At 47.1% G+C, this 6,361-nt stretch overlaps 1 long non-coding RNA gene across 1 annotated transcript in view; it reads left to right on the top strand.

Moving 5' to 3' along the window:
* Window positions 1–4,207: 4,207 nt before the first annotated feature.
* Window positions 4,208–6,361, top strand: part of LOC131828112 (uncharacterized) — an 81,595-nt gene continuing 79,441 nt past the window's right edge. Inside the window, exons 1-2 of the long non-coding RNA XR_009352238.1 lie at window positions 4,208–4,401; window positions 5,961–6,044. This is a non-coding gene — a long non-coding RNA (uncharacterized LOC131828112). The remainder of the gene's footprint in view (window positions 4,402–5,960; window positions 6,045–6,361) is intronic.

The raw sequence follows: 6,361 nt of genomic DNA, 5'->3' as shown, positions 1-6,361 counted from the left end.
CCTGATCCTGTATCTGGGTACTTAGTGCCCAGCAGAGGGCTTTGCTAAGAACGCTTGCAATCGATACATGTGGGTCGATTTCATTTTTATACAAATGTGGGATACTTGCTGGCCAGTCGGGAGGTGGGGCGGACAGTTGTGCTTCCTCGCAGAAAGAAAAGTGGTTGGGACCATCTTGAAGGGGGCGGTCCTGCGGTCTGGCTAGTGATTCGGCTCCTGACTTGGGGCTCGCTCTGGGAAGATACTCAAGGAGCTTTTCAGAAATCAGCGTGACGTGAGGAACCAGCAATTTCCCAGTGAGATGCCTGTTGGACAGCTGAAACCACGGCAGCAAGCATGGGAACAAGGAAGAGGAGGAACATTTAATAGTCAAACCGGGAACTAACCATGGCAGATTGACTTCGGAGGGGGTGGGCAAGGTGCTTAGTCCATAAATTATTCTATTGAGTAAAAAGCTAAAATAGTTGGCAAAATCTCTCCTGTTGCTACAGAAGGGAGGCAGGAGCGGAAGGGAGGGCAGGGAGAGAAGAGAGTGTGACTGTTCTGCTAAACTTGTGAGCATAGACAGAACTTCTCATAATTAGCAGATCAGCAATAAAACGTCGAAGGCAACCGTCCCCTAATGAGGAAGAAGGTGAACAAGGCAGTCTGTACTAAGGTTCAAAACAGGTATGGAGGTAGTTAAGAGACCAAGCATGGGGGGAATCTAGCTAGTATTTGGAGCTTTATATGCATTTATGAACATACGCAATATCCATGTAAATGATATACTTAGAGAGCTATATATTATTTCTACAATAGTGCAGTTTTGTCTCCACTGAACCTTTATTCTTTTTCTTAACCATAAAAGGTCTTGAATTAAAAACAACTTATGATATTTTGAAAAAGTGATACCTAAGTGATTTGGCGTCAATCAACACTTACAGTAGTCAAAATACTTGGTCCAGCTTTATTAGCTGCTCTTATGGAATGATGACATATCCATTTTTTTTTTTTTTTAGATTTTATTTATTTATTTGAAAGAGAGAGACTCAGTGAGAGAGGGAACACAAGGAGGGGCGACGGGAGTGGGGAGAAACAGGTTTCCCGCCAAGCAGGGAGCCTGACCTGGGGCTCAATCCCAGAATCCCAGGATCATAACCTGAGCTGAAGGTAGATGCCCAATGACTAAGCCACCCACGTGCCCCTCGACAGATCCAAGCCTGATTTACAGAGCCAGGAGCCTTAGGTGCACCAGTCACACAGATGAGATGCAAATGTACCTAGAAGGGCCATGAGGTAAGGGAATGAAGGAAGGGGGAAGAGACAGAGAGTGGGACTAGGAGACCCTGTCAGCAGGGTGGAGCTGTGGTCAGTGTGAGAATATGGCAGGAGGGGAAGGGAAACCACTTAGGGAGGTGAGCGACCAAGGAGATCAGAGGGCTCAGCAAACATATTTCACAGGCTTTTTCTGGATGGTTTAGCTATGGGGATAGTCTTGCTGGCTTCTGGCTGATTAGAAAGCAATGACCCTGTGACCCCTAGTTTCAGCAAGGTACCATTCCATTACAGAACTCCTGGAGAAATTTCCACTCTTGCCAGCGGTCTCAGCAGGGAAGGAAGCTTGGATTCATGCTTGAGAACTCTGCAAGTTAAGATGTTGTCTGGGAATGTCCATGTCACTCTGGAGAAAGAAGGGCCCTGTTTCTCATGAAGCAATCATTCCTAGAAGCTGACTTGTTTTATCCATGCTCTATCAATCTGCCACCTCTTAGGAGAACTAAATCTAATCCAAACATTTTTATAATGCTATTTGATAGTTTGAAACCAAGTCATATTTTATCAGACCCACATTGTCATAGTTCCAACAGAGAGGCTAAAGAACATAAAGTTTAAAAAAAAAAAAACTTGTGTTCCTCATAAGCCACAGACTTGAAATTTCACCGTTGGGAACTTCCTCAACTTAGACAAATGTTAGGTAAAAACGCCTTAATCATAGACATTCTCACAACTGTTAAAATTTGATGTGCATACTGAGAAATGTTTTTGCCACAAAGTTGGATTTGTGTCTCTCTGTTGTCCTCAACCTCCCAAACTTACACAACAGTGATCAGAGGACAAAATATGAACAAAAGAATTAGGTGCTCTGAAATATAAGCTACGTCCTACAGAGGTTTGGTACTAAAACCCCAAAGATTCTAAAGTCTAGAAAATGGGGCACCTAGGTGACTCAGCCAAGTGGCTGGCTCTGGATTTTGGCTCAATTTATGGTCTCAGGGTCCAGGGATTGAGCACCCCACCCCCAGCTTGGGCTCCACACTCAGTGGGGAGTCCGCATGAGGATTCTTTCTCTCACTCTCTCTCTGCTCCTTCCTCCACTCATACTCTCTTTCTAAAATAAAATAAATCTTAAAAAAATAATAAAGTATTTGAGTCTTTTCTGAGTGCAGGAAAGTGGTTGCCTCTTGAACAGCAAATCATCTCACCCAGAGGTCTCCCTGGTTGATTTCCGTACTGGGTCTCAGAGGTGACATTGTCTTCTCACTTAAGGAGCATTAACTACTTTAGATGTGACCTCATCAACATTAGACATAAAATATTTGGAAAGGGAGATTCAGCTGGAGAAAATGCTATGCTACTGCTTTTTCTTCTTTTGAAAATTCGTATTTCGTGTTCTTCATTCCATGATTGCATCATACATTTAAATAAGAAATGTTCCTCTGCAAATTCCTGAACAGAGATAACTCTTCTAATTTTGGAGCTGGAAGAGACCTTGATCCAATCCTTCAATTTTACGAATGAGGAAAAGAAAATCAAGTGAGTCATCCGTGCTCATATGAAAGAAATGAGCTACCCAAGCACCTACTCTATTTCTATTGTACCCTGAGTGGAATTTTAAATTCAAAGCCAGGGGGTGCCTGGGTGGCTCAGTGGTTAAGCATCTGCCTTAGGCTCAGGTCATGAGCCCCATATCGGGATCCCTGCTCAGCAGGAAGCCTGCTTCTCCCTCTCCCACTTACCCGGCTTGTATTCCCTTTCTCGCTGTGTCTCTCTGTCAAATAAATAAATAAAATCTTAAAAAAAAAAAAAAATTCGAAGCCAGTGTTTAAACCTGAGTAACCACTTCTATTGCTTCTCTCCCACTTTCAGACTAAGGGAAGTCAATCTGAAACTGTTCTTAATGACCTTCATTCCCAGGATCACATTCAGTCTTTCCCTCTTGGTGTCATCAGCAGATGAGTCACTCTGTCCAGAACTGGCCCTGGCCGCAGAAAGACAAAGACTTCACAATTCTAGAGGAATACCAGGCAGTCAGGCTGAAATGGAGAGGAAGACAGCGAAAGAAAGTGGCCATGGTCCCAAGGACTTGTTTAGTGTTGACAGCTGTGAAAAAACTTTTATGTTCTTATCACTTTTCCAGAGACTTCGATCATGGAATCTCTTTTGGGGACAGCCTGACACTCCACAGATAAACTACTGCAACTCTCCGAGGGAAGTTTTGGCCCCTTTTTCTAGGAAGGAGGCTCCCTGAGAAGACCCGTGCATATTTGTCATGTTAGCTACACCCGCAGACTCATCCGTCTTGTATGGAAAAGAGCAGCTCACTCTCCCTACCAGTTCACAATCACCCAAGTCAGGGCCCCTGTGAAGGACAGTGCCTCTCCCAGGGGGCAGCGTTCAGCTTTGACTTGGGTTGAGCTGTCCTCTCCCTCTCCTCTCGCTCTCCAGTTCTATTCTCCCCCCTCCTCTCTTTTACTCTCGTGTGCACGCACACACGCGCGCACACACACACATAGCCTCACCCCCGTTTATCTCCCCCTCACGCTCGTGCTCGCGCTCTCCCCAGGCTTTGTCTCGCGGCTCCCGCCCGCTCTGTCTGCACCACCACAGGGCGTCCTGGTCCCCAGCCCTGGGCGCGCAGGGGGACGTCGCGGCGCGACGGGACCGGGGGTGGAGGTGTGTGGCCGGACCGCGTCGAAGGCCGGATGTGGGGGATGGGGGATGGGGGACGGGGCGACACCGAAGCGCACAGCCCCAGACAGAGTCCCCGCGGAAAAGACCGTAAGCGACTGCGAGCGCCAAAGACGCAGGTCCTGCCCCCTGCAGAGGGCCCGAGTGCCCCCCTCCCCCCCCCCCCCCCCCACGCCGGGAATCCCCGGCAGCTGCTCGCGCGAACAAAGGCCGGAGCGCTCGCGGCGCTCCCCCTAGCGGCGGCTCCTCCCTCGGCGGCCCCCGCGCGGCCTTCCAGAGCTTTCTCCGCCGCCCGGGAATGCACTCGCCACCCAGCCGCCCAGACGTGTGTCCGGCGCTGCGCTTTCTCGCTCTGGCCCTCCTAGACGGTGCCCATTTTGACGTGCTTGTAACCTAGTCAGAAAAGACGCCATTCACCAGCCCACATACTTTCCTCAGTGAGACAAAGAAGTAAGTGATTCCCCCTCCCTTGAAGGCCGAGGAGGGGGTTCAGGGCGCGCACTTCTGTCCTCGGGTTTGGACGCCTCCGGTAGAGGCTTACTTTGTCATTTATTTGCTACCGCTGGAAGCCGGGGCTCAAGGAAAACCCTCGAAAATTTTTCTGGAAGCATGTACGGATTTACTGAATTGGGGGAACGCATTCCGCTTGTCAGAGCCGACCGAGAGCCAAAGAAACTGGAATGGGGGAGAAAAAATCGAAGCACAAAACACACAGACAAAATCCTACCACCCCGTAGCCTCCATGAAAATGTCTTCGCGTGGCTAGCCAAGGGACGGCTCCGGGACGGTTCGGAAATTGTCCAGAGACACATTGGGGGGGGGGGGGTGTCAGTCTCTGGGGAAATAGGATGTGCCCCCAAGTTACCACGAGCAGAGGAAGAGCAGCACCTTCATCTGAGGGGTTCTGGTTTGTGAAAATGACTCAACTTGTTTGGGGGTGAACTTGAAAGTGTGCAGCCCAGATGGAAGGTTTAAGCTCCATTCTGCCTGACACAGCTGTGGTCTCCCAGTTGCCTTTGGATTGAGCCGGGCCACACCCACAGCTGCAGCCAAGCAGCGCTATTTGAAACTCCCCCAGGGCCAACTGCTGTGAAAAGAACAGTTTATTACACAAAATAAAACAAAATGCCAGCTCATCTTTACAGTTTCACGGTCTGCCTTGGGGAGAAGAAAAGGAGTTTTAGCTTTCAGCTCTTGTGCACTAAGTCTTGGGACCAATTCTGGGAAGATCTGGAAAGTTCTCCGTAATGCTGTTGACTTATGGTGTGACCAGGGGCCTAGCATTGCAATCTTCTCTTTATGGGAAATGGGGAGAATGAAGTTTGCCATGGGGATGTTCTGGAGTGTCCTGGCCATAAAGCTAGATTCAGATGACATGCTTAATATATTGTAATCATTTTTCTCCATCATTTCAAACAAAGATAGCTGAGATTGGGCCACTGGTTTGCCCTAATACTAACTTTAGGAAGTTCACTCCTGGACTCCTGTTTTTCAAAAGCAAGCTTTAAAAGAAATAGATGAACCCGAAAGGCTATATAAAATTGGGATATTGAAGCAAACATTGAAGTTTTTCTCTTCCAAATATAACACAGAGAAGAGACAGTGAAAGAATCTCGTTGAATGAAGCATCAGAACAATTGGAGTAAAGATGAAAAGTTCCCTCCCATAATATTTAGCATATGGGCTAAATGCTCTTGATTTAGTTTTAAGAGGAAAACAGCCCCCTTGTCCCTTTATTATCTCTCAGACTCCTATTATACTGAATTAGACTCTTTGAGCCTAGAAAAATGACTAGTTTGCACTCTACATGGGAGAATCCAGGCTGAGAGTGGGTATGAGAGCGTTTCTATGGTGGTGAAGCATCTGAAAGATACATGAACTAAGTTGATCAACCAGATGTTTTGTCTACACAATACTAAGCATTAAGATATTCCCCCTATATGTGGGTACTTGGTGTCATATAGATGAAACACTTGGACGGATAACTGAGTTTTTTCCTCTTTGTTCAGATATTTATGATATACTGAAACAGCTGAAGAAGTATTCAGTTCAAAGTTCAGAGGGAAGAAACAGAGAAACAGGAGACAAGAGAGGTAAGTAAAAGCAAGGACCTCTACTGGCCTCTGTGGGGTTACAGACTTCTGGGTGCACAAGCAGAGGACACCTTTTTTTTTTTAACATCTTAATTTTACTTTATTTTTTTTCGTGTTCCAAGATTCATTGTTTATGCACCATACCCAGTGCTCCATGCAATATGTGCCCTCCTTAGTACCCACCACCAGGCTCACCCATCCCCCCACCTCCCTCCCCTCTTTAACCCTCAGTTTGTTTCTCAGAATCCACAGTCAGAGGGCGCCTTTCATGAAGAAAAAGGCACTACTTTCTAATGACAACAACTCCATGCCAGAAC

This window comes from Mustela lutreola, chromosome 3 (genome assembly GCF_030435805.1).
Source record: "Mustela lutreola isolate mMusLut2 chromosome 3, mMusLut2.pri, whole genome shotgun sequence".
In the NCBI taxonomy this organism is placed as follows: Eukaryota; Metazoa; Chordata; class Mammalia; order Carnivora; family Mustelidae; genus Mustela; species Mustela lutreola.
This window is presented reverse-complemented; position numbering and strand designations above follow the sequence as displayed.